Here is a 12,404-nt window from a genome sequence, read left to right as displayed (position 1 = left end):
TTTTTTTATTTGTTGATATTTTTAAGAGTATGCTTTTAATTGGGAATTCCCCTTACCTCAGCACCTTACAAATTTTATATTTGTTCCTCTCTCTCTCTCTCTCTCTCTCTCTCTCTCTCTCTCTCTCTCTCACACACACACACACACACACACACACACAATCAAAACCACAAAACAAAACATCAAGTGTTGATCTTGAACTTCAGACCTGCCTGGAAGTGTCATCACTATACCAGGCACCATCTCTCCATTGAAGTCTTGCTGTCTATTCTAATGCTATGTGCGAACCCTTGAGACCTAGAGTCCACACATAGACCCAAGTGATGCTGTGTGACCCTGTCCCCAAGTTATTTCTGATAGGTAAATAAAGATGCCAACAACCAATAGCTGGGCTAAAGAAACATAGGTGAGGTTCAGGATTCCTGGGCCTGGTGTTGGAGGAGAACCATGAGGTGAGAAGAAGGTGAAGGAAGGAAGGAGACGCTGCCATGTGTTAGGTGAGCCATAAGAACGTGGCCATAAGGGCCAGCCAATTGGAGTTAAGAGCAGCCCAGATGAAACATATAGTAAGTAATAACTGAGAGTTAGCAGTAGGAAAAAGATTCTAATAACACAAAGGATAGATATCTGCCCAACTCTTGTGCTATTTAAGGCTTGTTGTAAATATAAAGAACGTGTGTCTTTTACCCGGGAACAGAATGATCACAGAAAGGGTAGAAACCCTGGATTGGGATTAATAATTTCAACAACATTGAAGAAAATTGACTTTCCTCTCCCAGCAGCAATTAAATCCCAAGAGCTCCTTAGCGAGGAGTGGGACTCAGTGCCCAGCACCCTTCCTCTGAGCTTGAATTTTGTCGGCTTGAGCTTGTGCAGGTCTTGTACACTGTCACACTCTCTGTAAGTTTATATGTGCGTCTGCCCTGTTGGATCTGGAAAATGCTATTTCCTTGAAGCTAACCACTACCTCTGGTTCTTGCAAATCTTTTTCCGGCATCTTGCACGTAGATCCCCCAGCCTTGAGCAGAGGAACGTGATGAATCAATCCATATTGGAGTGAGCATTCTGAGGTCTCATTTTTCTGCCCATTCTCCAGTCGTGGGGTCTCTGCTGACTGCCATCTACTGCAATGAGTGCTGACCGAGGCGCTGACCTGTTCATGTAGAATTAAGTCATTAGAAGTCGTGTAATTGTTAAGTTCATTCAGCAGGATAACAGTAGTAGGGTTTTGTTGTGTTTATAAAAAGATAAGGAGGGAAGGAACGTTTTGTGGATGTGTAGTCAGGTGTGGGTTAAGGGGCTGTCTCTGTGGGCCGTGCTGAGGCATCCCTTCCCCCTGAGGCACCAACCACACGATGACACTATAGTATAGAATAGTTTATTTAGGCCATGGGAAGGGGAGTTGAGAGGGTAGTAGAGACAGAGAAAGGCAGAGAGTAGAGGCCAGGCCAAGAGCACGTGGAGAGGGAGGGGGAGGGGTATGGGGGGGGAGGAATGAGAGGACAGAGTGAGAGCAAGAAGGCAGAGAGCTAAAGAGAGAGGAGGGGCAAGCAGCCCCTTTTATAGTGAGTCAGGCACACCTGGATGTTGCCAGGTAACTGTGGGGCACAGCCTGCCTAAGACAACATGCTAACAGTTTTCCCCAGGGTCCATGATACCTCTAGCACAGGTTCTTGACCTCAGTGACTGTGTCAAGCATGGGTTCCATTTCACTGAGCTGCTCTTCAGTTCAATCACGGTGACTGTTACTCCCATAACGCTCAGGTCACTGTAGCACCTGTGCACATACCTTGCCAGGCTCGTCGGTGTTGGAGCTTGCAGCGTTCATAGCTGGGTGGGACTGACAATTACTCTTCTCTCTCAGTGGTGTATACAGTCCATTTTGAGTATCGCTATCCCTGGGCTGGTGGTCCCAAGATCTATAAGAGAGCAGGCTGAGTAAGTCAGTAAGCAGCACCCCTCCTTGCCTCTGCACCAGCTCCTGCCCTGTTTTGAGTTCCTGTCCTGACTTCCTTTGATGATAAACAGCGATGATTAAATCATAAGCCAGATACACCCTTTCCTCGACGAGTTGCCTAGGTCAAGGTGTCTCATCGCAGCAGTAGTAACCTTAACTAAGACAAGCTCAATCGTTTTTTATTTGGTGCTGGAGATCAAAGTTGGGGATTCCAGGCGAACACTGGTCCATGGAGATGCACTCAACTTACTTTGTGTAGAATTCTCTTTAAGCTAGGCATTAGCATCTTTCCTTGTGTTGTGTTTTATAAGGTGGTATAATCTGGGGTAATTACAGCGGGGGTGGGGGCAGGGGAAGGAATACCTGGAGGAATGGCTAAGGTGTCTCGCTGAGGAATCATGCCATGCTACAGACCTAGTATAAAGGGAGTTTATTGGGGGGAAGGGAAGAGGATCTGGAAAGACACAAAGATAGAAAAAAAGGTGGGGGAGAAGGCCAGAAAGAAAGAGAGAAAGAAAGGAAGAGAGGAAGAAAGGTTGGCCAGGAACACATGGGAACAGAAAGACAAAGAAGATGGAGAGAGAGAGTGAAGAAGGTGAAGAGAGGGTGCAGTAATGAGCAGTCTTCTTATAGGCTTGGCTCACACTTGGCAGGCAGAGACACAAGCTGTTGCTAGGTAGCTGTTGGGCGGAGCCTTGCAGAATTGTAAACCAATAAATACCCTGTTAAATAAGGAGAGAAATAAAATTCTTGTAACATACATTTTATACTTGGACAAATCATGGTTTCGGTTTGGTTTGGTTTTTCAAGATAGGGTTTCTCGGTGTAGCCCTGGCTGTCCTAGAACTTACTCTGTAGACCAGGCTGGCCTCACACTCACAGACATCTGCCTGTGTGCTGGGATTAAAGGCATGTATCACCACTGCTTGTCTGTGGGGGTTTTTTTTTTTGGTTTTTTTTGTTTTGTTTTTTTTTTTTTTTTTTTTTTTTTTTTTTTTTTTTTTTTTTTTTTTTTTTTTTTTTTTTTTTTGGTTTTTCGAGACAGGGTTTCTCTGTGTAGCCCTGGCTGTCCTGGAACTCACTCTGTAGACCAAGTTGACTTTGAACTCAGAGATCTGCCTCCCTCTACTTTTCAGTGCTGGGATCAAAGGTGTGCGTGTCTCACCAGGGCCACTGTCACCGCTACCGCCACTGCCACCACCACTACCACCACCACCTGGTGAGAATCTCAGGGTTTTTTTTTTTTAATTGCATAATTTTTAAATAAAAATGATCACATTATTTATGTCTGTGTGTACAGGCCTGCACACACACCTGCATGTCACAAGGTGCCTGTAATGGTCAGAGAGGTTTGGGTCTCTCATGCCACCACGTAGGTACTGAAGACTGAGAGACAGTCACCCAGCTTGGTGGCAGGTGCCCTTACCCACTGAGCCATTTCTTCAGCCCTCAATTTTTTTTTTTTTTAATAATGTAACCCTTCCCAGATAATACGGCAAGACTGCATAAAAAAAAGCTTCACCTCTGCTCCCTGCTTTTTGACTGGATCGATCGTATACATAAAGCAGAAAATATAACTGTCATCTTGTAACCACAAGGACCGAGTCTAAAAATCTAAGAATAGAGTCACTTATAGTGACTATGGTATTATGCTAATCACCATGCTAACGATAGCCTTATGGGCGCTTGCCTTTCTCCATCCTGGGCTTCTTTTGAAAGACAAACACTCAGAGGCTGGAGAGACATCTCAGTCTGTAAAAACTGCTTACCCTGCAAGTCTGAGGGCCTGAGTTTGTTTCCCAGAACTAAGCTGGGTCCATGTATTCTTGTAATATCAAGGATGCAGAGGCAGAAACAGGCAGATTCCTGGAGCTTACTGTCCTGTAGCCTCTACAACCTGATGGGTTTCTGGACATACTAAGCATGTCCAGAGTCAGGTGATGAAGGCCTGGCTGAAGAAGGGGAAGTGATGGCGCATGATCAGCCAGTCACCCGAAGCCTGCAGGAAGGGGCTGTGGTGACACTCCTTTCTGAGAAGTCTCCTATTGATGAGAATCAGAACGGACTCTCAGGGCTTTGTAACTGGCATGTGATACAGCATGATGAAGTCCAGAGTCTCCAGAAATCACAGGCTTTATCCTTCCACTTAGCACTAAGTCATGTGTTTCTGCCAGCACTAAGTCACGTGTTCCTGCCAGCAATAAGTCACGTGTTTCCTTTTGACTGGTTCATCACCAACTGTGGTAATATGGATGTCATTTGAATTTTGTTTCGTTTGTTTTTGTTTTTCAGAGCTGAGGACAGAACCCAAGGCCTTGCACTTGCTAGGCAAGCGCTCTACCACTGAGCTAAATCCCCAACCCCTTTGTTTTGTTTATCCTGGGATGTCCTAAAACTCACTTTGTTAACCAGGCTGGCCTTGAACTAGGAGATCCACCTCCCTCTGTCTCCCCAGTGCTGGGGTTAAAAGGCGTGTGCCACTTCCACCCAGCTTGAAAATAGTTTTTATTACATTTCTGTTTGTTTGGGAGGGAGCTGGGGGTGGGGCATACATGTCAGGGCACACATGTGACAGTCAGAGGACAAATCTGAAGTCTCTCCTCTCCTCCCAAACTCAGATTTTTCACAATCGATGGCGGGCGTGCACTTTGACCGAGGAGCCATCCTGTGGGTCTGGAGATTTGCTGGTTGCCTTTTGGCCGTCCATCCTCTCTGGAGAGGTCTGTTTTACTTCAACAGCTTTCTGTTTTGAGACAGGGTCTCACTTTGTAGCCCTGGCTGGCTTGTAGACCAGGTTATCCTTGATTCATGGAAACCTATCTTCCTAAACTTTAGACAGGATGTAAATACCAGAAGAAGGGCACAGGATACTGAGGTGACAGCCACAGCATACGGATGTGCCATTTGTCTAGCTCCTGATCCCAGAACCCTGTGCAAAGTGAGCAGGATTAGGAACTGAAGAGGGAGGGAAGGGGGCAGCTCCTCAGGGGCTAAAGAAAACCAACCTGTTTAGCTCCTCCAAAAATTAACTCTTTAATAAGGTCATCTGCTATTCTAGCAATACAGGACTGACGAGGGATTCAACCAGTTCGGCCGCAAGAGGCCCACGCATATTCCATGCTGAAGATCAATTTAGAAAGATAACACCCTGTTATCAGGAGCTGGCAGGCCTGGAAACCACCTTTGCTTAGCCCGTGAGATCTCTGGATCTGAGGAACACAAAGCCAGGAGAGACTTTATTGAGATTCTTCTTACAGTTCATCAAAGGCCCCTATTAAAATCTTACAAAATTGTCGCAAGGTGTTATAGGCATAATTTGGGGGGAGCTACTTTGTTTGGGCTCTTTTATTTCTACCTCCCTTCCAACCCTTATCCCTAATCCCTTCCAACGCCCCCCCCCCCAACACTAGGTAGGAGAGAAAGAAGGTTACAGGGGAAATGGGCATGAACCTCTGTATGCTACTTCCTACTGAGTAGAGACGTACTTCCTCGGGAACAAGGCCAATCCTCATCGTCCTCAGGATATCCAGCAGTCCAGTAAACCAGAAATAATAAACGCAGCAGAAGGACTAGCCAGCAGCAGCAACAGAGGGAGCAGCTACTGCAGGTGGATCTCTTGGGGCTCTCCTGTTTAGACCATCTCAAGACTCCTCAGAATTAAACTTATCTGCAGCTGGCAAGAGATCAGGCCCCTCCCAAAGCACTCACAAGGCAAGTAGTCAGCTGCTGTGGACAACCTAAAGCAGCGGCCACATCTGGGGTAAAGACAAAAATATGTTCACATAACATAACTGGGGTTTTTTTGTTTGTTTGTTTTGTTTTTTTGGGAACTACAATTCTCACTACAAGCTACTTAGTTTAAAAAAAAAAGTTCAAGGCTGGAGGGGCAGTGAGATGGTTCAGGATCTCTGCTTACAGGTTTACATCCTGAGTCTGGTTGTCGGTGTACAGGCAAGCTGCTCCCAGCTGTGCCAACTATGAGCTGCAGATAAAAAGGACTGCCAGCCGGCTTCCTGTCTGTCTGTCTACATGTCCATCTGTTTACCAATATCTCTTCCCCCAAGTCCTCACTCCTCTTCCTTCCCACAATAAACCTCTTTACACCATATTTGTTGCATGACATAATTTCTCTGGTGCTGACTCGGAGGGTGTCTAACCACATCAGGATTCCCACCTTCCCACTATACCTGCAACAGCTCTGCCTTCCAGTCCACTGATGGCTGGAGACTCCATCCAACACAGACAACTGGCGAGTTCTTGCTCTAACTCGGCTTAAATACTTCTCTTAGTCTGACCATTTCCCTGAGTGAGGCATAGTTTCCTGCCCTCTTGGCTTCTTTTGAAAATCCTGGTACCAGGTATATCATGTCTGCTGGGGCTTAGTCCTGGCCACTGACCACTGGATAATTCATTGGACAGCTTGTGCCTTTCTCATTTTGGTCTCCCCTGGGTCCCTGGGATGCCTCAGACCCAGGCCTGGGACTCCTCCTCTCATCCATGGGAACTGTGTCCTGGTGCACCTAGCTTCTAAACTTGTCAAACCTGGCCTCAATAGAGCACCCAAGCGATCTGATGAAGCCAGCCTGGATTACACAGCCAAACTATTTCTAAGGAACCAGGAGGTGGGGTTAGAAAGACAGCCAAGAACACTAGCTGCTCTTGCAGAGGACCTGAGAGAAAGTGACCTAGATCGCTGAGGACTGGCAGCCAGAGGGACATGTTGGTACATGCCTGTCATCTCAGTCCTTAATGAGCTGAGGCAGAACTTCAAGTGTAAAAGTTCAAAGCCAAGGTCTGGAGAGATGGCTCAGGGTTAAGAGCTCTGGCTGCTCTTCCAGGTCCTGAGTTCAATTCCCAGCAACCACATGGTGGCTCACAGCCATCTGTAATGGGGTCTGGCATGCAGTTGTACATGCAACTAGAGCACTCATACATAAGATAAATCTTATAAAAAAGAAGAAGAAGGAGGAGAAGGAAGAAGAAGAAGAAGAAGAAGAAGAAGAAGAAGAAGAAGAAGAAGAAGAGGAGGAGGAGGAGGAGGAGGAGGAGGAGGAGGAGGAGGAGGAGGAGGAGGAGGAGGAGGAGGAGGAGGAGGAAGAGGAGGAGGAGGAGGAGGAAGAAGAGGAGGAGGAGGAGGAAGAGGAAAAAGGAGATCAAAACAAAACAAGGGGCTGGAGAGATGCGTCAGTGGCCATCTCTGGAACCGGAGAATGTGGGTTCAATTCCCAGCACCCACATGGCAGCTCACAACTGTCTGTTCCAGGGTGATCTCTCACTGTTGGATCTATGCAGTGAGGTCCATAAAGTCACACTGTGTGACAGGTCTCAAATGGGAGGGGGAAGGAACAGAGGCTGCCTTTAGGTGGGGGGGGGGGGGGGAGAAGAAGAAAAAAAGTGGGGAAGGAGGAGGAACATGGCCTTTTCTCAGGAATGTGGTGCAGGCCCAGGAAGAGGACATGTGACAGTGGGAATGTATCCCCTCTCAGCACATAAATAAAATAAATTATTAAAACGACAGAAAGATCTCACAAACATGAAAGAATTCACTTTAAACCTATGTGGCAGAATTCAGAATGTGTCTTCCATATCCCCTGTTCCCTCGCCCCAGGATAAATAAGTCCCCCACCACTGAGCTGTAACCCTGGACCCCAGAGTTCCTATTCTGATAGTTCATATTTTAAATTGCATATATGAGACGCAAACCTTTTTTAAAACTCAATTTATTTATCAGGGATATTTGTGCCTAGTACACTTGGAGGTCTGAAGAGGACATCAGAGCCTCGGGAATTATGGGTGCTTGTGCGTCATCACGTGCGTGCTGAGAACTGTTGCAAACACAATGAACTCTCTCAACCTGTCTGGGTCCTCTCTCCAGGCTCATCTCCATGATTCTTGAGGTAAGATCTCATGTTTCACAAACTGACCTCAAACTCACTATGTAGCCTAGTGTGAGCTTGAACCCCTGGTCTTCCCTGCCTCTACTTCCCAAGTGTTTAAATTCCAAATACACAGGGCCACACATAGCAGAATTTTAGCAGAATCATTATGTCTGGTGTGAATCTGGAGTGATGACACCTAAGATTTGAAGAAGCCTTTTGTTGTCGATTGTTATCTGATTTTATGGGATTATTCTTTTGAAGAATTTTAGAGCCTTTCATAACTTAGTCCTGAGACAGGCCAGGGAAACCAGGAAATCTCTGGCTGAGAACTGATCAGGTGATGAGTCTTTCAAAACAACCCCTGGGTCAGATAAGAAGTTTTGCTATGCAGAAGCTGACTTGCTATAAAGGTACTTTTTGAGTAACAGTGAAAGGAGCTGTCATGGTTCAGTTCTCTAGAGGCTGCAAAACCTAAATTCATTCCACAATGGCTCTGTATTCTTCAATTGATAGTCCCAGAACACTGACAACATGCGGTTTATGTAGTATCAGAGATGCAGCCCGGGGCTTCGTGCATGCTAAACAAGTGTCCTATCAACTGTGATACAGCCCCAGACACTAAATATGCATTTTAACATTGAGTTGAAATTCATGTCATGTAATATCGATCATATAAAGCGGATTACAGTGGTTCCTGAATGTAAGGAAAAGGCGGAGTATCCAAATTTGAGAACAGCCTGGTCTATGTAGTAAGTTCTAGGCCAACAAGACACAAGAACCTGTCTCAAAGTGGACATACAAGCAAACAACTGCCACCATGACCCGCTATTTCATTTTTAAAAGCGAGCATGCGACTGACCTGGTAGTACCAGTCTGTACGTAATTCCAGTGACCTAGGGGATGAGACATGCAGGATCGTAAACTCAGTACTTGCTTGAGCTATAGAGAGTGAGTTCCAGCCTGGACATCTTAGTGACACCCTGTGTGATGGCTTGAATAAGAATGGCCTCCATAGGCTCACTGTTTGAAGGTTTAGCCATCAGGGAGTGGTACTTCTTGAAGGATTGGGAGGTGCAGCCTGGTTGGAGATGTGGCCTTGTTGGGGGAAATGTGTCCCTGGGGGTGGGCTTTGAAGTTTCAAAAGCCTACGCCAGGCCAGTGTTGTCCGGTTACCTATAGATGGAAATATGGAACCTCAGGTACGACTCCAGCTACACGCTGCCACGCTTCTCCACCACGATGACAATGAACTAAACCCCTGAAACTGAACCTGTAAGCCAGCCCCATTTAAATGCTTTCTTGTATGAGTTGCCATGCTCATGGTATCTCTTCCCAGCAACAGAACACTGACTTTCCAAAAGACATCTAGCTTCAACACTAAAAAATAAAGAGACATAACTCAGTGTTAGAACACTTGCCTGGCAGGCTCAAGGCTCTAAGTGAGGTCCTTAGTATGAAAAAAGAAAAGCGAATATTTGCTTTTTACAGAAAATGGTGGTGTGTGTGTCTATGTATGCTTGTATGTATATGTGCATGTGTGTGTATGTGTATACGTATGTGTATGTGTATATATTTGTATGTATGTGTGTATGTATATGTATGTATATGTGTGTATGTATACGTGTGTGTGGTCTCCACCAGCCTTGAGCAGGCTTAATAGACCTTGTTTGCCACAGTGGACCTTAGTGACACAGGTGGAGTCATCCACTTTGGTTGCAGGAACTTAGACGAATAGACTGCCCGCTGAGCTTGCCTTGCAACATAATCCAGCTTTCCCCTATATATACAACGTGCTGAATATTAAACTTGGAGCCTTGATCAGAAACTTTGCCTTGACTCCATGTTTTTCTCACCTCTCTGTCTCCTTTTCATTTCCAGCCTTCCTTTCAGGTGAACCCAGTTTGTCTGTGGATGCTGGGCGGCTGCATGTATGTATGTATGTATGTATGTATGTATGTATATATGTATGTATGTGTGTATGCATATGTATATATATGTGTGTATGCATATGTATGTATATGTATGTGTGTATGTGTGTATATGTATGTGTGTATGCATGTGTATGAATGTGTGTGTATGTATGTATATGTATGTGTGTATGTGCATGTGTATATGTGTGTATATGTATGTGTGTATGCATGTGTATGCATGTGTGTGTATGTATGTATATGTATGTGTGTATGTGCATGTGTGTATGTATGTATATGTATGTGTGTGTATGTGTGTATGTATATGTATGCATGTGTGTATGTATATGTATGTGTGTATGTGTGTGTATGTATGTATGTATGTATGTATGTATATGTATGCATGTGTGTATGTATATGTATGTGTGTGTGTTTGTATATGTAAGTGTGTATGTGTATGTATGTATGTATGTATGTATGTGTATGTATGTGTGTATGTATGTAGAGACCTCACATAAAAGCACAGGTATAGAGGTTTGAGAATGACCTGTGGGAGTCAGGTCTACTACCACATGGGTCTGGGAAGATGAAACCCAGGTCTCCAGGCTTTGCTGGCTGAGCTATCTCGGTGGCAATTTTCTCCTCTTTCTGTTATTATTTCAGTGCCATCTGGAACCCAGAGCCTGGCACACACTAAGTAAACTCTCTGCCATCGTGCCCAGTTCTAGTACTTATTCTCTAGGCCTAGCAAGACGGGTCAGTGGGTGACACTGATGACCCACAAGGTGGAATGAGAGAACTGGCTCCCTCCAGTTGTCCTCTGACCACCACAGTGGGTCAAGGGACATGCACTCCTCTCTGCAAAATAAATAAATTAGTTTAATTAAATAAAATTTAACAATTTTTCTTTAAATGTAACTTAAATCTACCCATAACTAGTAATAATTCCTTAATAGTCTCGATCTATCCGTCAACAACCGTATTTCCCTCAGTGTCTTTGGCTTTTCACTTGGAACTCTGAATTAGATTTCAATCAATATGCTTCTTAAATCTGGAGTTTCTCTCTTTAAAAACTTTATATCATTTCAGATGTTCAAATAAACCATCTTCAATAGGTTTCTTTTTCTTTTCTTTCTTTTTTTTTTGTGTGTATTTTTCAAAGTTGATTTTGAAATGGCAGGGAACTTCCTTCAGAACCTGTCACAGGTCAGGATGACACATGGTCACACTGTGAAGCAATTCTTGTTTCCCCACTTAGGAGAACTTTCTTTCTTCCAGCTTTAAGTCCTGGGCCAAAGCCACATGTAGAAGGAACAAGCCAATTTTAAAAAAAGATAAATAAATTAATAAACCATAAACCTTAAATCTTGTCAGTAATTCTTCCCTACAGAGAGGTGTTTTGAAATACTTGAGTATAAAGGAGCCCTGGGACTCAAACACTCACATTGAAGAGACACTACACTATAATAGTCTCTCTTAAAATATGCATCCATGCCCTGATATTTTTAAAATTTGTGTGGGTGTTTTGCCTGCATTTATGTCTGTGCTGGGTGGAGGCCTGATGACATCATTGGCTCCCCTAGAAATAGAGTTACCCACAGAGGTGATCAGCTGTGCAGGTGCTGAGACTTGAACCTGTGTCTTCAGCTCCTCCCCTTACTGATTTCTAGAACCTTGACTCATGTGGAACCAGACTGCTAGTGAACATGACTATTTGAAAGACCCTTTGTTGTTGTACTGAAGGATTACGCAGCCACAGGAGGCTGAGCCTTAGCTACATAGAGAGACTCTGTATAAAAAACAAAAATAAGAACCACTGGGCTGGAGAGATGGCACCAGAGTACAAACTGCTCCTCCAGAGGATCTGAACTGAGTTTCATTCCCAGCACACACGTTAGGAGGCTCACAAATGCCAGGGAGTCCAGCAGTGAGACAGAAAACAGACAGGAGAATCCCGGACTCTCACAGACCAGCTGGCTGGGTGTATAAAGCAACAAACAAGACACCTTGTTTCTCATACAGAAGATGAGGATGTTAGTGTCCACACACACAAATAGGCACACAGATTAAAAATAAACTGTTTAAATGAGGTATTTTTGGACTAGCTAGACCTTACACCCAATGGTAGATATCTTTATAAAGATAAATGGAGTCTAGGCCCATAGCTCAGTGATAGAATAATTGACCTAGCTTATATGAAACTGTAGGTTCAATCAGCACATACATAGACATATATGTGCACACACATACACACACAAACATACACATACATACTCATGCAGGAATGCATAGACAGACACACTCTCCTATACATATACATACACAATACATACATACCACACACACACAAAACATACATACATGCACATACTCATGCACTCACACATCCACATACTCCACACAAACACACATATATACATGCACACATATACACACATATACACACTCATGCATGCACACAGACATGCACATACCATATTCACACTCACACATAAACATGTACACACACATACACACACATGTACACACACCATACACAACACACACTCACACAGCGCACATATCACATACACATGCACACACATAAGCACACACACATAAACACACATATACATGCACACATACATACACATAGACATGCACACACACACACAGAAAGAG

Source organism: Arvicanthis niloticus, chromosome 24 (genome assembly GCF_011762505.2).
Source record: "Arvicanthis niloticus isolate mArvNil1 chromosome 24, mArvNil1.pat.X, whole genome shotgun sequence".
Classification (NCBI taxonomy): domain Eukaryota; kingdom Metazoa; phylum Chordata; class Mammalia; order Rodentia; family Muridae; genus Arvicanthis; species Arvicanthis niloticus.
The sequence above is the reverse complement of the archived record's forward strand: the minus strand, read 5'-3'. Positions refer to the sequence as shown.